This window comes from Thermobia domestica, chromosome 7, assembly GCF_964235325.1.
Source record: "Thermobia domestica chromosome 7, izTheDome1.hap1.1, whole genome shotgun sequence".
Taxonomy (NCBI): domain Eukaryota; kingdom Metazoa; phylum Arthropoda; class Insecta; order Zygentoma; family Lepismatidae; genus Thermobia; species Thermobia domestica.
In genome coordinates, this window is record NC_137460.1 from 43,159,318 (window position 1) to 43,176,421 (window position 17,104).

Here is a 17,104-nt window from a genome sequence, read left to right on the forward strand (position 1 = left end):
ATAATTTCACTTGGCAGTTCCTGCTCGCACTCAACATCTTGAACATTATTTGATGCATTTCCAGGAGTTTCTTCTCGTTCTTCCCTTACCTTCTCAGACTCTTGTATTTGTTTTTCGTTTGATCTCTGCAAGTTCTGGGCCTGCCTATCCAGCTTCTCTGCCATTTTGGCAGCAATACTTTCCTGCAAAATTTTCATATCTTGCATTTGCTGTTCTTTCTGCTCGTTGAGTTTTCTTTCCAGCCCTTCTTGTAATTTTCTCTGTTGTTCATCCAGCTTCCGGCCAAGACTTTCTCGCAATCTTCTCTGTTCTTCTTTTTGTTCTTCTCGAAATTTTCTCTGGTCTTCCATAAGATTCTGTAGCATAACGATAATATCAAGATTTCTATTAGAAGCATCTGCTTGCTCTGTTCTTGGCGTTTCTTCGGTTGCTGGAGATTGCCTTCCCTCGGCCGATGCCACTGCTGTGTTGACAGAGCTACACGTGACACACTCTGCATTAGGAGAAGATGGGATTACCTCCTGTTCCCCTACATCTCTGCCACAATCAGGGCAAGTTTGTTGCTCTCCACTCAGCATTTTGGTTCTTATTTCCAGAGTCTGAGCACGCAATCTTGGCATCTGAAATTTTAAAAAAATAGAACTGTTGTCCCTTTAGACAAATGTTCACAACAACCACAAAAATCAAATGATGTAATGTATAAACGTATGGTTACACAAACCCATTAAACAAAATTATTTTATGGAGTAGTTAGTGCCGCCTTCACTCCAGTGCCATTTAAATATCCCAAACTCCTCCATCTCTCTCTCTCTCTCTCTCTCTCTCTCTCTCTCTCTGATTCTTTTATAAATATTCACAAATATTAAAGATTTGTTACCTCATATATATATATATCAATAAATCCTAGTAGTAAATATTTGTTCTCTAACGTAGTATAAAACTTATGAATACAAAAACATGAAACTAATAAATTCATAATACGAAGAACAAACGTAAATCTTAATCTAAAATACTACTAAACATATGAATATACAAATGTCACTAATAGATATATACTAATACTGATTTACTTGGCTCAAAGTATGAATACCTATATTAAGATAAATTTGCTTATTGAGTTGACTGTACTTACTTTTTTTTTTACCTGTTTCTTTCCGGTATCCTCTTCATTTTTGTTTCTTTTCCTCTGATACTCAATCCATTCAAGTCCAAGCAAAAGGCAGAAAGAAAACAAACCATTTCTAAGCTGTAGTCAATACTCTTTATTTTACTTTTTTTTTTTTTTTTTTTTTTTTTACGACGTTCAGAGGGTTCACCCCCTGTCGTTTTTAGAAAGGCTAGTGTGTAACCCGTCACTTGTGAAGTCTTCTTTTTGACCTGTGTTTTCCTCCATTCTGTGCTTCAAATACTCAGAGGATGTGAAGCAATTCTTTCTTACTTTTTTTTTTTAAAAGTTGTTCTGGGTTGTTCCGCTGAAACTGTTGTGTCCGCTATAAATAGGAAAATTTCAAACTATCGGAAATGGAAATTCAATGCCATGAGTGTTGCTACACTCCACAATTTCGTAATTAGGAAGGAAAAATATTTTAATTTGATGTGAAATAATCTAATTTAAGTAAAGCGGGTCAATGGTTGCAACGCCATTTTTGTTTCGAAAACACGAATCCCAATTTCGATGTGACATTTTGTTGCAGTAAACATTATTCTGGTCCTTGTCCGATGCGCTGCTTTTCACGCTAAACATTATTCGGGTCCCTGTTCGCGGGGCCATTTTTCACGATATACCTTATTTGTGTGCCTGTTCGCGGCACCATTTTTTTTTTACGGTTAGCTTTACCGGGGTTTGAGTCCGACTGGAGTCGAACCTCGGTTCAGCTGAAAACGCTACAGATGCGGGGATTCGTCCGCTGGGCCGTCTGAATATGATTTCCCCTCCTACTTCACTCCTAGACCAACCCCTCTCCGAACGGATTCCAGGGCTTTAGAGAAAGGAAAGTCTTAAAAGTGGAATAATAAAAAAATTGTGAGCGCGAAAGAAAATACTTTGCTCCCGATCTTCTTTCATATGACACATGCTGCATGGCTGAAAAAGGAAAATGTTTCTCTAATTTTGAATTCTAGGGAATAGCTGCACTGGTTTTCATTGTGCTGTATAATTTATACAAAAAGGAAAATGGGTAGCCAGAAAAATTATTAGAAATTAATTAACGAAAAATATTGCCAAGTTACTTATAAAAAAAAATAATGTTTTAAGTGAAAGTCAGTTCAGCTAGATCCCTATGTAGCAATACTCAAAGCTTTGTTATTCTGCCTAAATTGAGATTAGAGGTAATCTGAACTTGATTGAATAGAAAAGATAACACTGAATTTGGATAACATTGATAGAATTTTTAATTTAGATAAGAAAAATAGCAACAGGTAACAACATCTGATGAAAACATTTGCATTAAAAAAAAATGACCTTCTATTGAACTTTTGCTGTAAAGGTTCTTAATTTTAAAAAAAATGAATTTACTACATGAACATTGAAATAGCTTTCTAAATTTTGAATGTCTGCAAAATTACATAATGCTGATATGTAATATTAATACAAACGGTTTTTAAATTATATTACGATTCTTTAATTAAAATGCAAGTTTGTAACAAGATTTTAAATTACAAGTTAATTATCATATTTCATTTGATAAATTTGAATAGTTTCCCTATCATATACCCATTACTTGCATTGACAATACCAGAATCGAATCTATGTTTGATTAGTTTGATCAGTTACTTAAATGACGGAAAACTTTTAGAAAAGTATAGAAGAATAGCAAGATAGAATATTGCTTAATGAAAATTTAAGATTATAGGGGTCATGACCTTTAATTTTGAGTTACTTAAAAGAAGAAGGACAAGGAAAATGAAGTATAGTGAATGATATATTTTTAGAGTGTATATAATTCAATTTCATAATTTGCTTTATATTTCTGAGAGCAAACTAATAATACTAGTTAATACTAATACAAAAATACCATAGTTGTATTCACACACTTGACATAGATGATTCACACTTGACATAAACATACATTACTATAAATCAATACACAGGAAATTAAATCACAAATGTACTTCTAGAGATCGATCTTTCTTGGCCAATATTTATACTCTACATTACTTTAGGTCGTCGACGCCTATTTTCTCTAACAACTACCTATAGAAAGAGACTAAAGTTTAAATATGATTTTAAAATTAATCGTAATACTTTATGTTTGCTTACACACATTTCGTCATATGTATTCCATTTTCTATACTTCGTACAATAACCAAAAATTATCTGAGATACTTTCTTTCCAACACAATGGAAGTGTAGTAGTAGTCTATCAATAACAAAACAAATATTTCTTGTTTTAAAGTAAAATCTATTCCTGTCCCTTGAGATACCTTTTATCTTAGGGGCTGAATAACTTAATAATGACCAATTATATTCTGAAGTTATTATTTAAAATAATTTAACGTAAGTTACATTTCGATTTTGTTATAGATTATATTAATTAACAATGACTATGTATAATAACTGATGTTTCCAAAATAGAAAAAAAATAAAAAAAAATAAAGCTGGTTTCCGTAGTGATGAAGATACGATGATTTAACTGCACTTGAAACTTTTCATAATTCATTTCAGGATTCTCTCTAAAACACACACACAAAAAAATGTACTTCAAATAAGTTTATCACTGCATGATCAAACTTTAAATTAAAAAAAAAAATGAGTAGCGTTTCTGGGAAGTTGGCCACTAAAAATCCCTCAAACATTTATGTTCTTTTGTCACTTCAATCGCGGGCAAATGACTGTTGAGTCAGTAGTAGTCAACATCTGAATAAATGGGTCAAGAAAAGGAGCAATTAAAAAAAATGATAACAGAAGTCTCATTTCGATGATCTGGACACTTCCAAACTGACCCATATAATACAAATTGTTTGGCGTCCCTTTGGGCGTCTTGAAAGTATTCGTGCCAAGAAAGATTTATATGAAAATGGAAAACGCCTCCCAATAGGAAAGCAAGTATAGATCCTACCTTGTCTTTTAATTTTACACGACACGTAGAATCCTCATGTCCCACTTGGAGTCCGGTGTTAAAGCATCCAGCTGGACCTTGCACTCGCTTTTTGGAGAAGACACAGAGTACCATTTTATACACACACAAACTGTCCATTTCAATACGAGAGAGAGTTCAAGTTGTGCAGGAATTCGGGATATCAGCACCTTCGTTGCTACGACACTAACTATGAGTATTTATTTCCTGAACATATTTGTATAATAACGATAAATAAAAATATACATATGTGTGCAAAGGCGTTGTGAAGAAATCGTTATGTCTTGTGTTCTCGCTGCACGCTTCCTGTAGCAACTGACTTAGTTTTTAAAATCTTGTCTTTCTCTCTCTTCTGTTAATTTTTGAATTTTCTTCTCTCTGTGTGGGTGTGTTTGTGTGTCCGTTAAAATGGCTTGGGTTTCTCCGCCACCCGAGAGCGATAAATTGCCATGGTGACAGCAAGGGTCCTCGGATCTTCAGTGAGATGACCACTGCTCTGTTTTTTAAAGATATTCTTCTCTATCCAGACTCCAAACAGAACACGAGAAAAAAAAATACATACAAAGTGAAACAAAAATAAAAATACAAATTTTATTTAATAATACATACACAATTGTGAGAGGTGACGACTGTCATAAAGATGCAGTGGATGTGTGGAGTGACAAGTTAAAATTAAGAGTCTTCATCCCAGTGAAATTAAAATACCGCTAATTTTACAGTAATTATGTGATATCTTCAAATAGATAAAAGATAATCGAAATGTGGAACAAGAGCGCCCTAAACAATACTATTTTACATGAGAAACCGTTATCACGACTCACTTATCTGCTTTCGATTTCGAGCCATTTATTTTCGCGTTTCTAAACAGCTGAAAACGGAAAGCCACTAGGTGACTTGTGATAACGGTACCTCACGCAAGATAATATTGTCTAGGGCGCTCTTGTTCCATATTTCAATTATCTTTTATCTATTTGAAGATAGCACATAATTACTGTAAAGTTACGGTATTTTAATTTCGCCGGGATGAAGACTCTTAAGTGACAAGGACAAAATTAAGAATAAAGTTATCCGAAGAATAGTAAAAGTGGCACCAGTAGTAGGAAAACTGCAGGAAAATAGGCTTTCATGGTTTAGGCCTGTAAGAAGAAGAAGACCTTTGAAATACGTAGGTCACCGAGGGAATGTTATTACAATGAATGGGAAACGAGTTCAAGGCCGACCAAAAAAGAAGAGGAAAGATTTTTGTGAAGAATAGTAAAGTGCCACAGTAGATATGACAGGAGATACATAACTGGTGGAGAACAGAGATCCAAAAACCGATCCAGTTAACTAGAACCAAAAAAAGATTTAGGAGAAGAGGAGATTTGGAACGTTTTGAAGGTGATAAATAACCAATCATCATATCCATATTCACCCTCACCACTATATATTTTCACATAAAAACAGGCAGCGAACGTGAAGAGCGGTAATTGTTGACTATCAGAAATTATCGTTACTCAGAGACTGGTATGATTTTGTATTGTAAATAAATTATATAAGAGCAAGCTATGCAACCCTTCTTACACTTAAGTTTACTACGGGCTATATCACATATTCTACATATGAAAACATATTCTCTCAAACACACATATATATATATATACACACACACACTCCATTTCTTGCTCTCTCTCTCTCTCTCTCTCTCTCTTTCGCTCTTAAAAAGTAATGTTTTGTACAAAAATTGACATTTTTAGTTCGAAAACTTTTACATCTTCACATCTACTAACCATACATCAGTGAAACTTGGTAAATATAGAACCTAATGCTACGGACTTTTCCAGAATTTATTACTAGTAATTCACTATAATATCATTCGAAATCCTGTTTAATTCTGGAGACAAGGATATAGGTCCATGAACCTAAGTTGTTAAGGTAGGATACTTTCTAAGCTTTCCCTCCCAAATTACTAAACAACATATTTCTCTGTATTTTTTTAAAAAATTATCCCGGATTTCCCAGAATTCGAAAGTAAGATTTATTCTAAATAATGACGTGGATTAGAACCATGAATCTAAGATAATTAAAGTACAAGCAGAAGATTCCTAAAAGATTTTACTACATTCTTCCATTAATTTTCTTTTTCTTTCTTTCTTTCTTTCTTTTTTTTTCAAAATCTCCGTGCCTATTACCCGTATTTCAATACTTTGAAAAGCCTCAAGAGGCAAAGAGTATGTATTATCTTTTGAGATACCTTTTATCGAAGCACCTTCACCTTAGGTCCGGCTAAAGACACCCAAATTGGTTATCGGATTTCCATTTTCTAGAAAATTCCTGTAAAATATCAGAATTTTTCATCTGGGAGGCATGTGTTAGGTACCATTGGAAATTCTAATCCAAACCGAAGACAATGAATGTTAGAAGGAATTATGAATCTACGATAATTAGGATAGGAGCAGCGCTTCCTAAGTGAAATTCTCAAATTCGATTTAAAATTTCCGTGATTTTAGCCGTTAAGTGACGCAGGAGTTAAATCGATGCTTGGTTGTACGGACGCAAAGGCATTTAAAATTTGAACCCTTGACTGAAATTCCCAAATCACCCTGTTTAAGACGAAATAACTCTCAACACACGTTAAATAAGTTCAAAGCTATGGTGTTTCAAACATTGGACTGCGAAAGTAATTACGATTTAGTGATGTTGGAAATATGTGACGAACGAGATGTCACTACTACCTAGGTAGGTAGGAAGCATGTGAAGAAGGGGATGTCATTACCATTTAGGTAAATAGGAAGCATGTGAAGAAGCAGATGTCATTACCATCTAGGTAAGTAGGAAGCATGTGAAGAAGCAGATGCCACTACCACTTAGCTAGGTAGGAAGCATGTGAAGAAGGGGATGTCACTACCACCTAGGTAGGTTGGAAGCATGTGAAGAAGGGGATGTCATTACCATTTAGGTAAATAGGAAGCATGTGAACAAGCAGATGTCATTACCATCTAAGTAAGTAGGAAGCATGTGAAGAAGCAGATGCCACTACCACTTAGCTAGGTAGGAAGCATGTGAAGAAGGGGATGTCACTACCACCTAGGTAGGTTGGAAGCATGTGAAGAAGGGGATGTTATTACCATCTAGGTAAATAGGAAGCATGTGAACAAGCAGATGTCATTACCATCTAGGTAAGTAGGAAGCATGTGAAGAAGCAAGTGTCACTACCACTTAGCTAGGTAGGAAGCATGTGAAGAAGGGAATGTCACTTCCACCTAGGTAGATTAAAAGCATGTGAAGAAGGGAATGTCACTACCACGTAGGTAATCAAAAGCTGGTGAAAGGAATGTCACTACAACGCAAGTAGGTTGAAGGCATGTGAAGAGACACTACCACGTAGGTAAGTCAGAACTATGTAAAGAAGATGTTACTACTACGTAGACAGACAGAAGATATGTTAAGAAGGGGAGGTCACTACGACCTAGATAGGTCAGACGGATGCTACCGAGCGTAGGTAGATTGGAAGTATGTGAAGAAGAGAATATTACTTCCACGTAGGTGAGTCGGCAATGATGGACGTTAAGATTTTTTTTTTTTATTTATTTATTTAATGTTGAACCTGGAAAAGAAAAGAAAAACGTGAAGGTAATAGTAGATTATCTGCCAACGTTAAAAATAGCAAGGAAAAGAAGATAAAAGAAAGGTGCTTATTTTATGTTTATTGTACATAATACAAGTAGGCAGAATTTGTCATTACTTCCTAGACAGCTTTTTTTCTTCTTTCTTTCTTTCTTTCTTTCCTGGTATAACATTAGCAATTAGTTTCAAGGTGCCGAAGCTGCTAAGTGTTTCTTTAATAGTTTGATATCTTTCCGACCGTTTTTATTGTCGTGTTTGTTTTCACCACCATCTTTTACCAGTAAATAAATACTTATCGTTCCGTTGCTGTTGAGTATAGAATTGTACATTTCCGTAATAGTATGTAATAATATGGCGCCATGCGGTTATTACCACTTTGTAACTTTCAGCTGCGAAATTTCACGGCTGTTACCTAATACAACTGTTAAATGGCGCTCGACACATACATTTATTTTTTATTATTATTATTATTTTGTTTCTTCGTACTGTCATTTCGTATCATCACAATGTATTCTTGTTGCACTTCTTGGAAGACGAGTAACTACAGTTGCGAAAAGTACGGATAATTCATAACATCTTTAAAAATACTCTTGTTCACCTTTTTGCTTTTTATTATGTTTTTTTTAAAGAAAAAGAATAATTAACAAAGAAAATTTATATTACCGGTGTACAGTATTAGAACTCAACGCTAATGATGTTGCTAAAATATGTCTAATATACAGGGCCGACTCTACCATATGTGCAACACGTGCATTTGCACGGGGCAGCAAAATCTGTTATAACTATATTATTTAAAATACAGTAAAAATTTCTTGTTGAAAACAGATTTCATGATGATGGTAGTTAAAATTTACTAAGCTGACCTTCTATTTGAATACTTCACTCATAAATCATGTCTAGGTTGTATTAGTTTAAAGTTACATGGACAGTGCTAAAGCAAATGGTTAAACAAATCCCAGCATGAATTGCCTTGATTGTTTTTAAATACAAGAAATCTCGAACACTAGCGAACACTTGTTCCATTTAGTTAGTTATCACAATTTTGATATGAAAGCTAGTCTTATCTTTGTCACAAGGAACTTGCTTGACAACTATGATGAATACAATGCCTCTGTTCAATAGTAATGGAACTAAAAGATGAAAGAGAGGATCTTGAATCTACTTTTAGATATATATAAGAGTAAATTTACTGATTTGCTCATCACTAGATCTCCGAAACTATTGACACACAATCTTAGTCATACGTCTTGCAAAGAAAATCAGAGAAATAAACACACTTGTTTTTATATTAAATAAGTGCAGTCTTGTTCAGCAGTGTGTTTATTTCTCTGAAACTATTAGAAGTAGAATCTTGAAATTTTGCAGAAATGAGTTTCTTGTACCCAGACATCATATAACATGGAAGTTTGTGAGAGTTAACTCCTAAAGGAGGCAGGGGAGGAGTTAGGAGTTAATGATGATAATTGTATCTTGTGTGTGAGGACGTTCGTAAACCCACATATACTACTGGAGACTAACACAGACTGGAGACTAACTTCTCTTCAACAGAAAACGAAGTTGTATCTATTATTTCAAGAATGATTGAGTTGGAGGTGAATTCAGACCACCAACAGTGGAACAATAATAAGAACAACAATGACAATGACAACAATATCAGCCACACCAACATCAACAAATATTAATAACTAATAATAACATTGGTATTACTATTATTGCTAACAAATATAATATGGTATGCTAATAAGAAATTAAGTCATGTATAGAGATATACAGACTTCTTGGACAAAATGTACAATAATAGAATTTGTTTTGACAATGGGCTCAGAGTTCTTGGGATAGATTTGACAAGTCAGTGCAGAATGATGTATGTCTTTATATACTAAAGGGAAAATGCATTTAACACCTTTCTTCAACATTAGAAAGAACCAGATTCAAAGTTTTCCCATTATTTCTAATTGAATTGGTTAATTGTAAACTAAATGATTATTTTTTTAAAAAAAAAATGGCTAGTGAAACGTAAAGAGGATCTTCCTCTAATAAATTTTAATTTAAATATCACTATTTCAAGAATACTGAAGTCACCCAAGGTTGATAAATTATTGTACTGAATAGCTTACAGTAACCTGCTTAAGTTTTGAGAGAAAAAATTGCTGATATTTCAAGTAATCTTGTTGATACCAACCTTGGTTTTTGGTGGAAAATAAATTACAGTTTAATGAGATTTATGCGCTACAAATAAATTTATCCACAGTGCTTCGATTGCATCAAATAGAAATTGGAATATTTTCAACATAAAAATCTTTAAGAACAGCAATAATACACCACTTCCGTATCTACTTTTTTTCTCTCTTGTCGGAACACAATTTGTCATGATATATAAATTCACCTCATGGTCATAAATGATAGCAGGTGTATATATTGTACTCATAATATATAAATTCACCTCATGGACATAAATGATTGCAGGTATACATTGTGGTAATGGTGTGTAAATTCACATCATGGTCATAAATGATGGCAGGTGTATATATTGTGGTCATGATTTATAAATTCACCTCATGGATATAAATGATCGCTGGTATACATTGTGGTCATTATCTATAAATTCACCTCATGGACATAAATGTGGTCACGATCTAGAAATTCATCTCATGGACATTAATGATCGCAGGCATACATTGTGATCATGATTTGTAAATTCACCTCATGGACATAAATGATTGCAGGTACACAATGTGGTCATGATTTATAAATTCACTTCATGGACATAAATGATCGAGAGAAGCCATTTTTGCACCGTCTTGTATAGGACAGATTACGTTCAAATCGGAGGGTGAAAAATAAGCTCTTGAGATTGGAGATAGACCACTGTGACTATCCTAGCCCTTCAATTGTTTAGCAACACCAGAAACTAATGAGCTTGCTACTAAGATCTACGGAAACAATAATACCAAGTAAGCCCTCGCTCTATTGACAAATCCAAATTTAGAAGTCAAAAAAGTACTTGTTTGTTAATTTATCATCATTCCTTTTGTACTACCAAGAAAACACCACAAACATTGAAAATCATAGCTCAGCCTTCGAGAGGCAAAAAAGAGAACTGTTTATAGGAGTCAAGTACGTAGAATGGGTAAGTCGACGAGGAATCGAGTAAGGGGTGCAGAATGGTGGTGGTGGTGTTAGTTGAGGACTATCTTTATTCAAACACCCGTTTTTGCATACAAACAGAAACCTTGTAGTTGTGAATTAATCTTGCCTGAATTGCATGACAAAGGAGGGACTACATATAGTTTGGGTGTTGCGATTAGAGCGAAGCTTTCTTCTTCGGGCACAAGATTGTGTGAGAGGTGGGTAAGAGCCGTCGAGTCGAGGAAACAAAAAGGGATGTTTGAGAGGGTGGAAGAGAGGGGTGAGGGAATGGAAGGGAGTCATGAATACGGGAGATGTGGAATTAGAATAGTCTTCCTGTTTCTTCATATGCCCATTCTGCTTATAAAATCTTACATAATTCCTCGTAAAGATACTAAACAGCATGGCTGAGAGAGAGGGGTTGGAGAGATGTAATAACAGAAGCGGTTTCTTTCATAAGAAGATAAGAATTTGTACCCAAGAAAAAAGGTACATTTTGGACAAGGAACATGGAAACCTGTGTAATTATTTCCGTAAATTTTCCTCACAATTTTGAGCTCAAGCCCTGTTCTGTTACATAGTACTAGTAGTTGTAGTGTTCTTGTAGAATCAGAACTAGCAAAAGGCTTAACTCTCCGTTCTTCAGCCTTTTGCTGAACAACCAACTTCTCCTGCTTTTGGACTCACTTCCAAGAAAAAAGGACAAAAAGGCAAAGACAAAAAAGCGACATCTTTCTTGTGATTCGTACAAAGGGGAAAGGGGCGGGTAGTTAGTTGGGTGGACAAAATTTTGTCATGGGTCCTCTCCTACTTCTCCTCGACGACTCTTGAATGTTACTTGTTTTATATATATATATATATACCCACTGTAGATCTTTTGAGGTTGGTTGGTTCAGCAAGGACTAGTAGAAGCAAATCTCTTCACAGTTCCTTCTCCTTCCAACCCGTTAGGGCTTACTCTATATATACTACCTTAATTAGTAACAAGTTTCATATGCTAATCGCTCGATGAAAACTTTAATATTTCTTCTCGTTGTGGCTTGTGTTATTAAGTTGTCCTTAGCAGAATAAGACAGTGTATTGAATCAGATCCTTAAGTACGTAGATGGAGGAGGGGGTATGAGGTTTTCTCCAGAAGCCAACAAGAATGTTTTTCTGGAGAGAGAGGCTTTCGAGGAGGGCACTATGCTGGGTGGGGGAGTGACGGGAGAGAACAATAAGAAGAAAAAGAAGACGAAGAAAGGAGAGAAGGCATCATGCGAAATTACTAGGCTGTAGGAAGCTTTGTTATACAACAGTTCAGCGTCTCTAGCTAATTATCCTGGTTGTCTCCGAGACATAAGGAGTGTTAAAACATAAACGACAAGATTAAGGCTATTACGGTCTAACTTAGACTCAATTTGCATGGAGGACTCCGAACACCACTCACTGAGACAAAGCTTAGTGAGAACTTTTCTCTAAAACAATAATCGAGAGAGAGAAACGAAAGAGTGGGAAATCTATTTTCTTTGTCAAGCAAAGAACGAAAAGATGCTGTGTCCCGCTGATTCTGTGCCTTTCTGTAGGCCAGCAGGGGGTCTTTCATCGTTACTCCTTTCCTTACCAATTTCTCAAGTGCTAGTAGTATCAACATCATCATAAGGAAATAATAATATTAATATCGAGTTTATTTTATACAACAAGGTTACAGTGTATCTCCATATAGTCTACTCGAACCAAATGAAATCTTTATAAATAAAAACTAAAGTGACTATTTAACTCTTGAACCACTCGACCGATTGTAACTTAATAACTCTTGAACCACTCGACCGATTGAAACTTAATAACTTTTGGACCACTTGACCGATCTTGATCAAATTTTTAACCTAGATGAGGTTTGGAACTGGGATGGTTTTCATCATTTCACTTTGAAGGTGCAACTTACGGGAGGGGGAGGGGAGGGGGATATATATATATATATATATATATATATATATATATATATATATATATATATATATATATTATAATTACAAGATCATTTTCCCTGATGCCCTCTGAATTTCTTTGACCAGTGTCACATGCGTATGAGTATCATTCGCAATACTGTTTTTTTTTTTTTTTTTTTTTTTTTTTTAAGTACATTAACTTACGAAACCAAAGATCTTAACTTTGAGATGATTGAGCTTTTTAAGTGAAAATTTAAAATCTTTGATTCTAAAATGGTTTCAGTCCTAACTCGCTTACTTGGTCTAGTACCTTTGTCTTTAATGCACAAAGTACCATCTTTCAATCCTAGCTCGCTTACTTGGTCTAGTACCTTTGTCTTTAATGCACAAAGTACCAGGTTTCAATCCTACCTCGCTTACTTGGTCTAGTACCTTTGTCTTTAATGCACAAAGTACCAGGTTTCAATCCTAGCTCGCTTACTTGATCTAGTACCTTTGTCTTTAATGCACAAAGTACCAGGTTTCAATCCTAGATCGCTTACTTGGTCTAGTACTTTTGTCTTTAATGCACAAAGTACGCGGTTTCAATCCTAGCTCGCGTACTTGGTCTGGTACCTTTGTCTTTAATTCACAAAGTACCCGGTTTCAATCCTAGCTAGGGATGCGCACGAGACGAGTCGAGACAGGATTTTCCTAACAAAATTCGAGTCGAGACACGGCTCTTCCAATAGAGAAATATACATTTTTCGAGTCGAGACATCACTTTTACAGCACATTTTCGAGACGAGACAGCCACAAATCTTGTCTCGTGCGCATCCCTAATCCTAGCTCGCTTACTTGGTCTAGTACCTTTGTCTTTAATGCACAAAGTACCAGGTTTGCTTCCCGATACCAGAACGTGGAACACATTACAGTGGATGAAATCCACTTTAAGTATGGAGTTACTACTGACAAAAGAAGTACAGTAAATTCGAATTAACCAATTAAAAGCCGAACTCTTAAATAAATTATTCATTTCTGGATCAAAAGACCCAATATATTTCATGCAAAATTTTTCTTGCAGGACTTATATCTGCAGAGCTACATATAGTATAGCCAAACCCAAACTATCACTTAACTCAGTATGACATATATGCTTATTCCGTAAAAAAAAAAAAAATAAATAAATAAATAAATAAATAAATAAAATACGAAAACTCGATTTAGGGGTCGTTCGTAAATTTTGTGATCCCTGATCCGAAAACTAATTATTGGCCAAGTTCGCAATCTTTTGACCCTTTTTTTTATCATTCCTTTTTCTTGTTTACTTTCATTTTCAAAATTTGTTACTGCCTCAAATACCGCTATTATTATTATTATTATTATTATTATTATTATTATTATTATTATTATTATTATTATTATTATTACCACCCTGACATAACTTTTCCCCCTCTTCCATACACATTTTCACTCTTTGTAAGACTTCTGCCTTAATGCAGCAGTCCAACGATCATTCTTAACTCATTTTCTCTGGCAAGCTCTCTTGTAACTATGTGTGTAAAGCGTACGCACCTTTGTCGTGCGAGACCCAGGTTCAATTCCCGGCGGGAGTTCATGTGATTCGGATCCCACGTTAAGCAGTAGATCCACGTCTCATACAATCTCGCTGCTGAATAAGACGCTAAAACTAAAATTCAATTCACTCATTTTGTTTCTAGGTTTCACCTAGGTTTGATGCTTGGCATGGGCGCCCGAGAGGGGACAGGAGAGTCCGGCCCCCCCTGGCTCACGGAAATGTATACATAATATAGCAAACTACGTATACCAGATGTAATAAAGCAACGATGGAGATGCCCCCCTTAGAAAATTTTCTTCGGATGACCCTGATTCACTGGTAAGGGATTTATGTGATTTGGATTAGCGTGTCGGGTCTCGGGGAAACTCTATTGCACCTCAAACATGTCAATATGGCGGATCAAGAGATTAGGAGAGCTTTTTATTACATATTTAACAAATTTTCAAATGTATCTTATCTTAATGAGACTAAAGTACACTATCTCATGTAGCCTGAGTTTTCAAAAAAAAAAAAAAATCCTTCAGAAAACAAACAAAAGTAAAACCATTTTTAATGGAAGAGACAAAATGGAGGTTAACTTACCAATTTGTTGTCCGCGATGGAAAAAAGAACGTAAAGAACGCTAAGAATATTGCATATGGTGACATCATAAAGATTTTTTTTATGTATTTCTTTTTCCTTTGTACTTTGGAGTTCTAGGTAGGAACACTAAATAGTATTAATACTTTCACTACCTGATGATGTATGGAGTTGTCATTGAATGGCGCCAGCACGATTGATGTTAACAAAAGGTGTTCCTTTTATTTTCATTTTCTACCTTCCTGCCTAAATTCTTTCGAGCTTTTAAAAAGTTTTACAAGGATGTTTTGGTGAAGTAGAAATTGTCTTTTCCTTGTTCCCCATCCTCTCTCTCTCTTTCGCTATGGGCTTGTATGTGTGTCTTCGTGTGAACCGTCTATAATGATTACATCTGACCTCCTCAATGTTTGATGATACTGATCATTCTTCTGTTTGTTCCAGGAATCGACCAAATAATGTTAGTGCAACAACAATGCAAGAACATATGAACAAAGCGTTTGTAATTAAAGGTACCTCTGCAACTGTCATAATAATTTAGTACACTCCATGTTGCATGTTGCATGTATACTGTTAACAGTTGAAAAAACCGCTTACCTGGAATTCAAGTATACGAGGCAGTAGACAGACATTTCGAGTGTAATGCAGATGCCATTAGTATTTCGTCGTGAAATTGCTGGTGAATCCAAAGGACATTGGAGTTTGTGAATCTTCGAGCACACAACAAAATTCGAGAAAATCACAGTGAACATTCCGATGTCAACTTTAGAAACAAAGTTGCTTTTGCCACATTAAAGAATATAAAAACATTTACAGAAATGTCGTAACTCAAAATCTTCTCAATGCATTAGCTATAGTACCAATAGAGGGGGGAAAATGTAAAAAAAAAAAAAAAAAAAAAAAAAATGGAGCATTTGTTGTAAATGGGTACTTTTTGGATCAAAAGATTCAATATACAGTATTTCAAACAAAAATTTTCTTGTAGGCCTTATATCTGGAGAACTATACATATAGTGTAGCCAATTAAAAAAAAAAAAAAAAACTGTCCAAAAATTTTGTGGCCCGTGATTAAAATAAAACTAATTATTGGCCATGATCGCAATCTTTTGATGCATTTTTGGATCATTCCTAAAATTCAAGAAATGAAATGGAATATTTAAATTTTACATCCTGTTTCCTGCTAGACTAAAGGAGACGGTGACGATGAGAAATTAATGAAATGAAGAAAGTGGGAGGAAACGGGAGAACCCTGAGAAATCCCACGCACACGGTGTTTGTCCACCACAAAGTTCACTTGGCGCGAGCAGGAATCGAACCCAGGACCCCATGCACCAAAGGGTAACGCTCTACCACTGAGCCACCGTGGCCTCTCCTAAAATTCACGTTTAATTATATAAAAGTATATAGCCTATGGTTACTTTTATTGATTTGATCATTTTGCTTATTAAGAATCCTGAAAGAATTCTAGAGTTAGAATTATCTAACGGCTACGATCTGCCGAAAAATTAGGTCACTCTTGAAGATCTTAAGTGCTTCCATTCGAGTTCTGGCTTTTACTCTTTGCTTCAAAGTGATGAATCCACGTTTCATTTTCAGTGCGTACCCTAAGAGGGGAAATGGGATTTAAAATTTATACAAAAAAAAAGAAGAAGAAGAAGCGTATTTTACGAGTCTCTAGAGTTGGGCACATAAAACTTGGTATAGAAACTTCTTATTTAAAAAATATATATATTAACTAAAAGTTAAATAAGTCAAAGCATTTTTGAAAATTTCGTCCCTAAAAGGAGAAAGGGATGAATTTTTCTTTTCAAACCAAATCCCATCATCACGGGGAAACGGCTGGACCATTTCAAATAAATTATTCAACATAGTTAAGAGTTTGGCTCGAACCGGGTCTTTTATCTTCTCATTTACATTAAAATGCGTATCCTAAGGAGGATTCAAAATTTATGCCCAAAATAAAGTATCTTACTAACCTTCAAAAGTTTAAAAAAAAAAGTCAATTTTAGAAAATAGTCAACATTTGGATCGACTTGTATTTCTATCATTACACTTTCACTGAAATACGTATCCTAAAGGGGGTGGAGGAATATTTATTTTTTTAAGAAGGAATAAGGACTACGCCGTTTTAAATGCATATTTGAACATACTTAACAGTAAGCATTTGGGTCGAGCTGGGTGGTTATTTCGGCATTTAATCCGAAGTTGAGCGTCCGCTTTCGCCACGTTTT